The 12,999-nt window shown below is 39.8% G+C and overlaps 1 protein-coding gene across 3 annotated transcripts in view; it reads right to left on the bottom strand.

Moving 5' to 3' along the window:
• PAPLN (papilin, proteoglycan like sulfated glycoprotein) overlaps positions 1-12,565 on the bottom strand; it is a 69,998-nt gene extending 57,433 nt beyond the window's left edge. For 2 of the 3 annotated variants that reach the window (XM_020810168.3, XM_020810169.3), the window contains exon 1: positions 11,978-12,565. The gene's annotated coding sequence lies outside the window, so the exon portion shown is untranslated. Of the gene's footprint in view, positions 1-6,612; positions 6,685-11,977 lie in introns of all 3 variants that reach the window. The other variant, XM_072986195.2, reaches the window with a different exon arrangement.
• Positions 12,566-12,999: the final 434 nt, after the last annotated feature.

Below are 12,999 nucleotides of genomic sequence, written 5' to 3'. Positions count from 1 at the left end.
CAGTGACAGCAAGCCAGGTAATCTAGGCTGGGTGTGTGTGTGGAGTCAGTGGACCTCCTGCTGCATTATGGGCAATAGCAAACAACTGGAGCAACAGATGGCCAATGGTGAGCAGTGCCTGGCATGACAGAGCTGGGGCAATGCTGAGTATTCACATAAATTGAGAGAGAAGCAGGCGTGCACTGATGATGATGATGATGCATTTCTCCTAACAAGGGATCCAAAGCGGCTCACAACATTAAAATTCACACAATTAAAAACACAAAAAGTTAAATACTAAAAGACAGATTAAACAATATACGATTTAAAATTAAATTAAAAGATTAAAACATCAAAACATGGAAAAGATTAAAATTATCTGCTAAAATAGGCAATTGTTCAGACAATGTCTCCTCCCTACTGCATTGATTCACTTTAAAATTTAGAGCAGGGGCAAAAAATATAAACTAAATTAGAAATGTTTCTACCTTTTGTTTCCATGTTCTCCCTCTCTTTACAAAGAGCTTGGGAATGAACTCTGGTAGGATTCTGGCCCTCTGCCTCTGCTAAGGAGGCAGGCAAGGCTGGGCAGGCGACGGGTGGTCTGAGCCCTCGATGTGGAAACATCCCTTTTCTCTTAATGGACCAGCCACAACTGGCAAGGGCCCTGAAATGTCAATTGCAGTACCCGGCCTAGTTTTAGTCCATATATGAATAAAATGTTTCTAAGGCATTTTACAGTGACAGAGAATGTGGTGTGATGAATAGTGGTCCATCTAGGATTCGAAGAATACATGTAAAATTCAGAATACATGTAAAATTTGCATGTTTGAGAGATGAAACAGATTGCTGTAGAGAGAAAGACTAGAACTAGCTGCTAGTTATCTCTTAGAAGAACAAAACAACTAACTGGTGGAAATATTAGAGTGAAACAGACCAGTGAGCAGACTATTTACTGGAAATATGCTGCACTGGAACAAAAAAAGGTCACAGACTTTTGCCAAACAAATCAAGGTAGCTGTGAGAGTTTCACAGGTTTAGTGCATATTGTGCTTCTCATGTTAATTTCTACCAATTTGGAAATGCAAATGTCCAAGTATACAAGCTAACTAATTAACAGTTAAATACATTACATTCAAAGGAGTGTCTTTGACAACTGATACTCTTTATAACACATAGATGGTGGTGTATTGAAATATACTGAACCAAAAATAGCAGTGTTTATAATTAGCAGTGTTTATATTATATGTACACACATATGATTAGGATTATTTTTTAAAAATTCATTAGCAGGTGAGAAATTTAAGCACTCCTTAACTTTATGCTGTTGCTCAATTCTTCTTTCCAGAAATAGCTTTTTCCTTAAAATTTCAGGGACAGGGTTCAGTCATGTTGACCTACTTGCTTTTTGTTTAGTAACTTGCCCCATTTTCCTTGTATTATTTAGCTGTTGTATTTTTATATGCCCTTTCTGTTCATTTGGACTGAGCCTGACTGAAGAGCTGGGGTTTGAAAAAGAGAGAAGGCAAGAAACTGAAATAAATGGACCTGTTGCAGAACCTCCAAATGTTAAGAGGTGGCTCATTTCTCAGAGGTAATTTATTTAACCTTTTCAGAGTTACTAGAGTCAGACTTCTCAAGCCTTCAGGAAAACAGGCAGAATCTTCTTATGCCAAATTAGGGTCAAATTAGATTATATATTTAATCATAGACTCATGATGGTGGTGATAGGTGCTTCAACCAAGGATGAAAAATGTTTCTGTGTCATAACATCTGTGGCGGAATGTCCACATCACCCCCTGTCTATCATAGCTGAAGCTCACGTGCTGGAGCCTATGAGAAGACAGGAGGGGTGGAGTCAATTAGACATTTAGGCAGAGAGAGAGAAAAATAATATGGAGCAGATGGAGAGTTAGAGAGGAGAATAGAAGAGTTGGAGAGTGGAGAGAGAATGAGAAGGAGAGTTGTGAAGGAGATAAATTAATAGTCAAGATAAAGAGATAGTCAGAGAGTATTAATGAGTTGGTTAATGTGAATAAGTAAATACAACACCTGAATAAACAAATGTGTAATCAAATGTGTACCTCGCTTAACAATTACCTCGTTAAACAATGAATCCGCTTTACGATGGGTTTTTTGCAATTGCTATTGCGATCGCAAAACGATGTTCCTATGGGGAAAATTCACTTCACAACGTTCAGTTCCCTGCTTCGGGAACCGATTCTTTGCATTACGATAATTTCCAAAGAGCTGATTGGCAGGTCGCAAAATGGCCACCCGCTGTGCAAAATAGCTCCCCGCTGTTTTTAGGACAGATTCCTCGCTTAACAGGCACCGGAAAATGGCAGCCCAATGGAGGATCTTCGCTGCACAATGAGGTATTTCGCCCATTGGAACACATTGAATGGTTTTCAGTGCGTTTCAATGGGTTTTTTAATTTCACTTGACAACGATTTCACTTAACAGCAATTTGAATGGAACAGATTATCGTCGTCAAGCGAGGCACCACTGTACAAGAAGTTTTAATGAGTGATCATACACAATTATAAAAGAACATCTGTGATTTAAGTACCAAAAGATAAATAAACAAGTTATATTGGCAGCACGTGTCTGATGCATATATGGTGCAGTGTGGGTGAGAGATATCACCATGGTGGCAGCGGAAGAAAGACAAAACGTATCCAGAGAGTGAACCTTGGTTTGGGGAAAACAAACTGGGAACACTGGGTGGAACGTCACAACATCCTTTTCCTAACCTATATATCTTGAATTTAGTGTTCTGAGTTTTGTGGTTAGTAATTGGAAGGTAAACATGGTCTTAATTTATAAGCGTGATCTGTGTAAGAAAATCTCACTGTGACAGGAAAACTATCTCAACATCTAGTCTGGGCCTTTTGAAGTACTACCCTCTTTTAAAAATTAGGAGGGGAGGGTCCTCCTTTGCACTGTACTGTGTCCCAACCGGACGTGAAGTCTTGGTAAGGCATCCTCTACATAGCATAAGGCCCATGTTTTGCTTCTCAGCCACACCCCAAAAGAGCTTCTAAAGCTCTTTTGGGGTGTGGCATTTTAAAGAAAGAGCAGAAGTGTTCTTCTCAGAATGGTGGCATGTGTTTATGGATTCCCCACTATGTCTTTTAAGCATTTTTTTGGCATAAAATAAATACTAGTGTAGGGAGAAGACAGGGCATGCTGTTTCTTGTTGTCCAATCCCAATGTGAAACACCTTCCTTTGAGAAAGCAATGTTTCAAGCTCTAGGCAACTTAGAGTACAGAGATCACATTTTTAACGTAGGTCTTTGAGACATGATGAGCAGTCTTGCTATGCAGTGGAAGAAACAGGTAATTATATGATCCCACTTTAGAAATGAAAAGACATCAACAATCCATGAGACTGGTTTGTCTGTAGCCAGCTCTTATTCTCTCTCAACCCTGAGAGTTATATCGTGTAGTATTCAGAGCATTTGGCCCAAGTAATGGAAATTGGGGTTGAAGTCTCCAGCCATTCTATGGCCAAAATCCTGTTGTAGTAAGTTGCAGTAGAGTAGGCCCATTGAATAAATGAGGATTTGGTGAGTCACCTCTTCCATAAATTCCATTGAATCAAATAGGCCTACTCTAACTGTGACTTACTTTGGCATACTCTTGCCTAATTTACTATATTAAACAACAGGATGTTTAACTACGAATAGTTTCTATCTCTATCCTACATCATGAGATTGTTATGAGGATAACAATGAGAGTGGACTCATTACCTGGTGCTCCTTGGAGGAAGAGTGAAAAACAAATATTCACATTCAATAAAAACTGTGCTCTGGCCACACAGAACCCCATGAGTTCAACACTGAAGGCATCATTTACGTGACCCCAAGATATTGTTAATTCAACCTCTAGATCAAGGTGTCAAAGGGACCTTTAAGGCCCATTACACATGGTACTGTATGGAAAAGACTGAAAATTCTATGGAAGAGAATCCTGATAGAGAGAACTGATGTGTGTTTGTGAATCATTTTGTTAGTTTTCCCACTTCTTTATTTTCGATTCTGGCATCCCCTGAAATTGCAATGTCAATTATTCAGATATTATTTCATTGTATTACTACTGTGTCTGGTATGTTATGTTCAAGGTGTCTAATCAGTTTGGATCTGGAAATCCCACAGAATCTTGTTGCCGTCACTTTCTGACACCTTCTCTACCTGATGTTCTCACGGGTTTTTGGAGGCTGGCAAGTTATATTTTTTGCATAATGACCAGTGCACTACGTTTGCCACTCTATCATGTCTAATTTTGTCATCTGTGCGATCTTTGGATATTCACTGATAAAGTGCAAAACAGTTTCATCTTTTTCTTAGCAGAGTCAACATTTGCTGTTAGCACTAATTCCTTGGATCTTAGCTTTCATCACTTTAGTTTAGAGTGCTTGTTCTTGTGCAGCAAAAATCGAGCGTTCGGTTTCTTTCTTAAGGGTCCCCAATTTTATCCATGTCCACAATTAATTATTAGTATGCTTTCCATCATTATTTCTCAGATGTTGTCCACGTGGTGGTTTATTTTTCCAGCTTTTAAATTTATTTTCAAATTGTTCTTTCTTATATTGAGCCTTTGTTTCTGGTGTTTTCAAAATATTCTCCATTTTCACTACTTTCATGATTTTTTCTCTGCTTGTACCGATATAATCATTTAGGCTACTTTTTCCTCTTCTACTGCCTGCTGCATTTGCGGTAATCCGCAGTCTCCTATTTTTTGTGGTAAATATAATCTGTCCACATCACTTTGTGTATGTAATGAATGATGCATGCTCATTAGTTTCTGTATTTTTCAATTTTCAATCCCATTCTTCTAATTCGTTTTGAGTCCAATCTATTATTTCAGCTGGGTATCTAATTACTGGAACTACCCATATGTTTTTTGGCTTTGATTCTATTTTCACCATTTAATTTTGATTTTAAGATTTTCCTCAGTCTTTTGATATATTCCCTTTCTGTCAGTTCTTTAATTTTTGTGCAGGATGTTCTTGATAGTGATTTTATAATATTGCCATTTTTAAACTTTATTCCATCTAGTTTTTGGATTTTGCCATGGTGTACAGACAGAGCTGCACATTTGTCAATTCCAAATTTTGATATCTTCACAAAATATTTGTACTGTATTTAGCAGTGATTCTGTTTCTGTGTAAAATTTTGCATATAATTTTAGGTCATCCATGTATAACAGGCATATAGTTTTAGGTCATGAAATTGTTGGGAATGGATCAAAATTGAGCCTCGGTGCTGCCAAAGCTGCCAAAGCAACTTCTGCTCTCAGTTTCCAGTATAGTGAAGTAGTTTAATAAGTGAGCCACTTCAGGTTATAGGGAAATTGAACACTTTCCCTGCTTTTCTGCAAAGAGGGAGGGGAACTGAAATTTATTATTACTTATTATATTTTTTCCTCTGATGGGCCATTGCTGATGCACTGAATCGTTTAGATTAAATTTAAATATATATATTTGCTTTGCCTTGTGCGAAGTGCTGATCAAAACCAGGTAGAAGTTGCAGGCAGTTTCTCAATTTACATTATACACAATGCAGAGAAAGTATTTTTAACATTTAATGTGGGTGATTCAGCACATCAGCTATCATCTAGCAGAGGCATCATCATCATCATCATTTCTCCTGTCCCTATGCAGATATTTGCTGACATCCTGATGTAGCTCATTTATTAAGTCACTTCACAATACCGGAAGCCTAAGTAGAGGTGCCAGAAGTCCAAATGCCATTTAGATACAAGGATCGCACCAAATGGCGTATTGGTCCTGCCCCCCCCCCCCGACCTCAAGTGATCCTATTCAAATTGCACCAGGCCACTTCAAAAGGGCCAGTGTAGTTCCAGCCTGAGACTGGAACAAGCCCTTGAAATGTCACATGAATGGAGCCTTCTGATGTCACAGAGGCAGAACAGGCAAAGATTGGGAGTACAGTGAGAGCTGTTTTGGGCAAGCTGACTGTGGAAAGTAACACGAGGAAAACCATGGTAAAGAGGGCCAGTATCTGAGTACAAGCAGACTTGCTGGGTGATACGGCAACACAGAGCTAGGTTGGGTGGGTGGGGGCCATTTTCTTTGTGGCTGGTCAGGTGGCAAAATGTGCCCAGTATTTAATATTCCTGCTATGACATGGCCTGTGAGGTCATATCATAGCACACATGGCACGTGGACAGTTTTCCAGGCCCTGTGCTGTTTCTGCTACGGCTAGTTCAACAGGAATGCTTACAACTAAGTTGTAGTGCTGGTTATCCATTTTCTGCCTTGGTCCAAATGGCATAGTAGGCCCAAGAACTGTTACATGGCTCTCTTCCCAGTTTACTCCACTTGTTCCTTGCTTTTTATTGTACTAAAAAGGATCAAATACTGCACTAAAATGGTAAACAAAAGCAAAACCAAAAACACAACAACTCATTTAAAAACCCCATCCAGGCAGCCAGTCACTAAGGAAAAACTGGCCTGAAGAGAAAGGTCTTCACCTGCTTGTGGAAAGATAGCAAAGATGAAGCCAGTTTGGCTTCTTGTGGGAGGGAGTTCCAAACTCTTGCAGCAGCAGCAATATTAAAGCAGAAGAGGCTAGGCTAATCCTAGGGAGAACAAAAACAACACACCTTGTTGAGTGGATGAATGCTGAAGAGTGTCCCCCACCAAGAGAAGACTCTAGCTGGTCCATCCGGAAGTCACTTAATAGAATTTGAAGTGAAGAAAGAAGATCCAAAAATTAATGAAGTAAAATGGGGCTACTTAGATGCAGAATAAATTTTCTGTGACTGTGGAAAAATTCAATTGGTGCTGCACTTATGTGCATGTAATGTTTGCCCCACCACGTGTACAAAAGAATATCTCGTACATAACCAAGGTAGCACTATTGACGTAATCTGCTTCTGGTCAAAAAATAGTCTAATTATCTTAACCTCTAGGAATGAACACACACACACAGAGAGAGAGAGAGAGAGAGAGAGAGACAGACAGATAGACACACAGACACACAGACACACACACACATTGCCTGCTTAAAACAAGATCTCTTTTAGCTGTGGGAAAGACAACACAAAGACACAGCAGTTTGTCTTTGCAAAGGGAATGATACTTCTAAAGAAAACTAGAAGTCCACCTATTAAGCTTGCAAGCCCAGGCACCCCTCCTTCTGTGGCTAAAACACATAGTTTGAGGACTAGGCATGTGTGTAATCTCTGTTGGCGCTGCAGTCAGATCTCAAAGGAAGCATAGGAGGGACTGCCGGCTGTGCATTAGAACAGAATTGTGTAAATGGGGAACAAAGAATCATGATTACACTTTGGCAACAGCATAACTCAGCCAAAGATTAATTTCTTTTAGAAGAGGCTTTCAATATAAACTGTTAAAAACTCTGTAGAGATTTTCTGCATATGATCATTCATATCTGCATCTGCATGGAAAATAATCCTGTTGCGCCATTGAGCAATTGGTATATATGAATGAATTTATATAAAGGAATAGAGGCTAAATGGGAACTGCTATTTATATTTTTTAAGAAACCTATGATAAAATCAAACTGGTACACTCGTATAGTTCTCCTGATAAAATTATTACAACTTTTTATAATGTTCACAGTCTGTTTTGCCTTTTGATGCTTTCAGTTGCCTTCTATCTATCTATCTATCTATCTATCTATCTATCTATCTATCTATCTATCTATCTATCTATCTATCTATCTATCTATCTATCTATCTATCTATCTATCTATCTATCTATCTATCTATCCGCCCGCCCGCCCGCCCGCCCGCCCGCCCGCCCGCCCGCCCGCCCGCCCGCCCGCCCGCCCGACCTACCTACCTACCTACCTACCTACCTACCTACCTACCTACCTACCTACCTACCTACCTACCTACCTACCTACCTACCTACCTACCTACCTACCTACCTACCTACCTACCTACCTTTCTCCAAGGATGTCGACAAGTCTTTGGGTCGAAGTCCCAAGTCTGAGTCCCTATTAAAAACAAGCTCTTTTCCACAGAAAAAAAGGAGGGGTGGGTGGGTTCTGAGTTGTGAGTCCAGTCTGAGCCACAGGAAACCTTTCCTCCTGAAGTCAAGTCAAGAGTTGATTTAAGTCTGACTTGACAGTCCTGCGGCTTGAGTCCCTATCCCTGCCTTTCTCCCAATGGAGCTCATATTAATTAAGAGCATTTTGGTTCTTTTATTTGTGTAATAGATTTCTGTGAAGCCTTTCTAGCTTTCATATGTTTCATTTGCCACACATGCATGCAATGTGCTGGAATATAATTTAGCCACATATTGTGATTATGCGTTCATGAATAATTTTTTTAAAAATCCTTTGTTATTTTTAAAATGTGTCTGTGTGTGTGTGTGTGTGTGTGTGTGTGTGTGCGTGCGTGTGTGTGTGTGTGTGTGTGTGTTGTGCTGTCAAGTCGGAACTGACTTATAGCGACCCTAAAAGAACTTTCAAGGTGAGATATTTAAGGAGTGGTTTTGCCAATATCCATGGCCAAGTAGGGATTTGAACCCTGTTTTCCAGAGCCCTAGTCTGTCACTCTGTCCATTATACCACACTGGGAATCATTTAAAAATGTGCACCCTGCGATTCCAACATCTGACTTTCAAGGTAGTTTGCAAATAAATATAGCCTGCCATCAAAGATCTGCCTGGCACCCTCGCTGGGTGTTTTTAAGAGCCAATTAAAGACTCGGCTCTTTAGGCAGGCCTTCCCTCCTGTTAATACTTGACTTTTACTTTTTACTTAATCTTTTGTTTTATATTATCCATCTTGATTAATATTAATATTGTCAATGTAAATCATTGTTTTAATTGTTTTTATGAATAATTTATTGTGAGCCGCCCTGAGTAGACATATGTCTATAAGGGTGGGATAAAAATCTAATAAATAAATAAATAAATAAATAAATAAATAAATAAATAAAACAAGCCAAAGACTGGACTTACATAGGATGGGCAAGTTTTCTGGTTGGCAAGAGACTACGTGAAAGGAGTTCAGCAAAACTCCTTGTGCAGACAGTGAAGCAAAAAGTCTCTGTCAGCACATTGATGAGGACGAGCATCTGCTGATGGGACAAGAAAGACCCATGTATATGTAACTGGTGATACAAATAGAAGGAGGACATAGTCCTTGAGGAAGTGATAAAAAAACTTTGTATGAGGGGTAAGTGTTGCATAAGAGCTCCGTATAATCCAAGTCACAAGATGTGTTGCTGACCTTTTGTGAGTGAATTGATTAGGACACACACACATTGTTATGTTGAACTTTCTAGATCGGTTTGCTGGCACTTCTGGCTTGATTTGCTAAAATCATTCCATTGTATGGACATACACAGGATTTCAGGAGGGCACAGGGTGCGGCCTCTGTTCCTGTATATTGGCTTCATTGAAAATAGAATAAAAAGAACATCTACAGGTAGCTACTTCTCCGTACAAGCTGTCTGACACCATTCTGTCACGTTCAGACAAAATGACATGTAGATACTGATCCAATTACCTCGAGAGGTATGTAGTGAGCACCCCAACGTTGGAGGCATTTCAAGAGAAATTCAGACGACCACCTGTCAGATATCCTTTGATCTGTATTCCTGCACTGAGCATGGGGTTGGACTCGATGGCCTTATAGGCCCTTTCCAATGTCATGATTCTATGAAGTAAGACATTCTGAATCAGTTGATTCTGGGATGGTTCACCACTTCCATTAGTTAAGCCTTCACCTCGCTGACCAGAAAATACAGAGGTCTTACTTCCACCTCAGAGGAACTGTCTGTCTGTCCATCCCCCTTTATCAAACAGGCCAAATGTGAGCTCCTGTTGCTCCCTGGGGATTTCTTTTCTTACCTCCAAAGCTGCCATCCTCCAACTGACTGTACACTACAGCTTCACACATCCATAGCCAGTGTGGTGAGGGCTGAAGGCCAAAATAGCTCAAGGCCAGCAAGATTGGGACAGGCCACCTTATACTTCCCTGCAAGGGAATCTGTGTGTCAGCAGATCTATTTTGCTACTAGAAAGCTTAATGGGAATTTTTTTTTGTTGAATAATACAGAGTTGCTTGCTTTCTGTGGTCTGGGTTCTGCTGCCCTCAGCTCTATGGTCTGTTTCATCCTTAAGCTGATGTGTGTCAGTGCATATAACACATGGGTGGATTTCTTGGAAATGTTTCTTCATGTCCCCTTTGAATTGCCCAGGCTGTGATCAGGATTCTTCCATACATTTTAATAACACTTTAAAGACGCTATGCTCATAGTGTTGGAGGTCTGGAAAGGAGCACTTAAAAAAAATTGTTAGCTGCATAATAATAAATGAAAACTTGGTTCCGTTTTTTGAAAACAACACATCTCTCTCTCTCTTAATTAGAAAAGGAGATTAAAGAGAATAGAGTTATGGCGTGACATTCTAAATTTTAGAAAGCCTTACTGCCAGGTTTGAGATCCTGAGACCAGAAAAATCTGTGCCACTAGTAATATGAATTACAGGTAGTGAATTCTTGTGAGGGTTTACCTACATGTTATAATTTAAAATAGTTTGAAAAGAAATCAAGGCTTTCTCTTTGAGAACTAAAAGCAAGTGCAGTCCACCACACACACCCCAGCCCCCATCTGGAGGAGGACCACAATGGAGATGTAGGAGCAGTTTAACTCTTCTCTACTTACTGCAGTCCTGGAACCACCACCACCACCACTTTAGTCAAAAAGCTGCATTTGGTACTAAATTACTAATACTTGTCATGCAGGATATGCATGTATTTTTTCAGGATTGCACTGGAGAAAGTAAAAAGTTATACTTCTGCTCCCTGTGTGCTCTAATCCTGATCTAGGTAGGCAGTAGTGCTGATTGGGTAGGGACATTTTCTCTTGATCTGGAATTAAAGACACCTTCCAGTGTGGCGTTTAAAGCACGGTCTAATTATCCTTTGTGCACTCCTGAAAGTTGCTCTTTAAGAGATGCAGTATCTATCTATGCCAAGTTCTTTAGTTGTGTGTGTGTGTTCTGCGCTGTCAAGTTTGAACCAACTTATAGCATATATCTCCATGCAAAGGAAGAGCTACACCTATTGAATTTCTTCTAATTCAGCATAGAAAACCTTTCTAACTCAGTTTTAGGGCATGTTGGTAAAAAAATCCCCCAAACTAGCCACTTACTTTATGCAAAACAAGGCTATTCAAGCAGATGTCTGATCCTGCAAACTTCTCTCCAAACCAAACTATTCCCGTCCCACTCCCAGTATTTCATAAGATCTTGACGACATTAGATCAAACAAGTACTGTATTTGAGAAAGCTCAGGATAATCTGTGGAATTGCTTACACGAAACGATTTTTAGCTTGTAGCAGCATGATATTTTCATCAGTCCATGCCAACGATCATGGTTTGTGCCAGTTGTTCTGTATGATGTCATTCACTGCTCCCTGCCTTGAGCAAAACAGAGCCTGTTTAGCTGCTTTAAGGTACTTAAATGTAGCTGCACGATTTTGAATGATTGGACTTTGATTTTTTTTTTTAAAAAAAAGATAATGTTGCTTTTTCCAAAGACTGGGGGATACACACAGAAGTAAGAGGTGAAAAGAGGCAAGTCATTGTAGAACAAAATCAGCTGACCCAGTGGTACAGTTGTTTCAAAATATGAACCTTTCTTTGACACGCAAACGGAATCTCCTTTATTATTCTCCCACATATGTAAACTTCATTAGATAAACACAAAAACACATATATTGTGCATACATTATCTCATATGCAGATGATTAAAATTCAGCGGACGCTAATAACTCCTCTACTCCACTCTAAATGTCATTATAAATTTTGGATTATGTTTGAATAACTGGGGGCGGAGTTAACATTAATTGCTAGGTTTCAACATTTTTATCAAGTTTTAAACTTTTATCAAGTTGATTGAGTGCCAAAGCAAAACACTATGTGGGCAACGAGAGGGGAGCCAAGGGAAACAGCCCAGGTGTCTGGAATCCAAAGTTAAGACTTACCTGTGACGTGTGTAGGCAGACAACAGCCAGGAGGCAGGGATGGCACCTTGGAGCACCACTCAAATCTCCAAAACCGAATCCTCAAGTCTCTTTGTTCAGTCAGTGGCTCTGACAACCTCCTATTTCTCCTCGGGCTTCTGTTTGGTTACTAATCCTTACTACACAGGAAAAGGAGAGTTGGATTTCATTTAACCCCTTCTGCCACAAAAGTTCCACTACAGCTTTCCTGTACTGCTATCAAAAGATCCATGTACAGAAAGAAGGGCCAGGTTTCAAATGATTTCCACCTCTTTCACTTGAGTGACTTCTTTAAAAAAAAAAGTATGCTGTGTAGTTGCACAAGCTGTTGACAGGGTGGAGCATTTCTCAACTAAAGTTTTATTTTAGCCACAGGCAGTACATCAAAAGACAAGACAAGTAAGCAGACTGAACAGTCGATAATTGCTGCCATTGTTTCTTTTTCTTATTAAACTCCCCGAGTCTAAATAACCAGACTTTAAAATCACATTTCCTTTGCATCCAAAAAACAAGCCCACACTGAAGTCCACTCTTGAACTCTCGCCTCCTGCTCTTTGATGTTGGGAATGTAAACAGGACCAAAACCTGTCCGGGGAGAGGCTAGATCCATCTGTGCAGTGGGGTGGTTCAAAACCTAGGGCTGAATTTATCATAGAAGTCTGGAGAAAAGGCAGAGACAGGACTTAAGCAGCCAGACACCAATCTGAGGAATTTGTCCCTATTTTAATCCATATCTCCCAGTAAGAATGCCTGAGAAAAGGCAACTTTTACAGTGGACTCTCCACACATAAAAAGCTAATGGAATGTATTAGCTGGAAGGATGTTTGCTAGTAGACGAACTTGTTGCTCAGATGGCTTATTTGATGGGAAAAGAGCCTATTTCCTCCCTTGTTTGTATATCTTTCTTTGCAATGTTCCATATAAAGAACGCAGTTAACAAAAATGGTTTTTTGGGCAGCAGACAAGCATATGGGGGAAAGAGCAGGTTGGATTCAGTGAAGTCT

The sequence above is a fragment of the Pogona vitticeps genome, chromosome 1 (assembly GCF_051106095.1).
Source record: "Pogona vitticeps strain Pit_001003342236 chromosome 1, PviZW2.1, whole genome shotgun sequence".
NCBI classification, from domain to species: Eukaryota; Metazoa; Chordata; class Lepidosauria; order Squamata; family Agamidae; genus Pogona; species Pogona vitticeps.
This window is presented reverse-complemented; position numbering and strand designations above follow the sequence as displayed.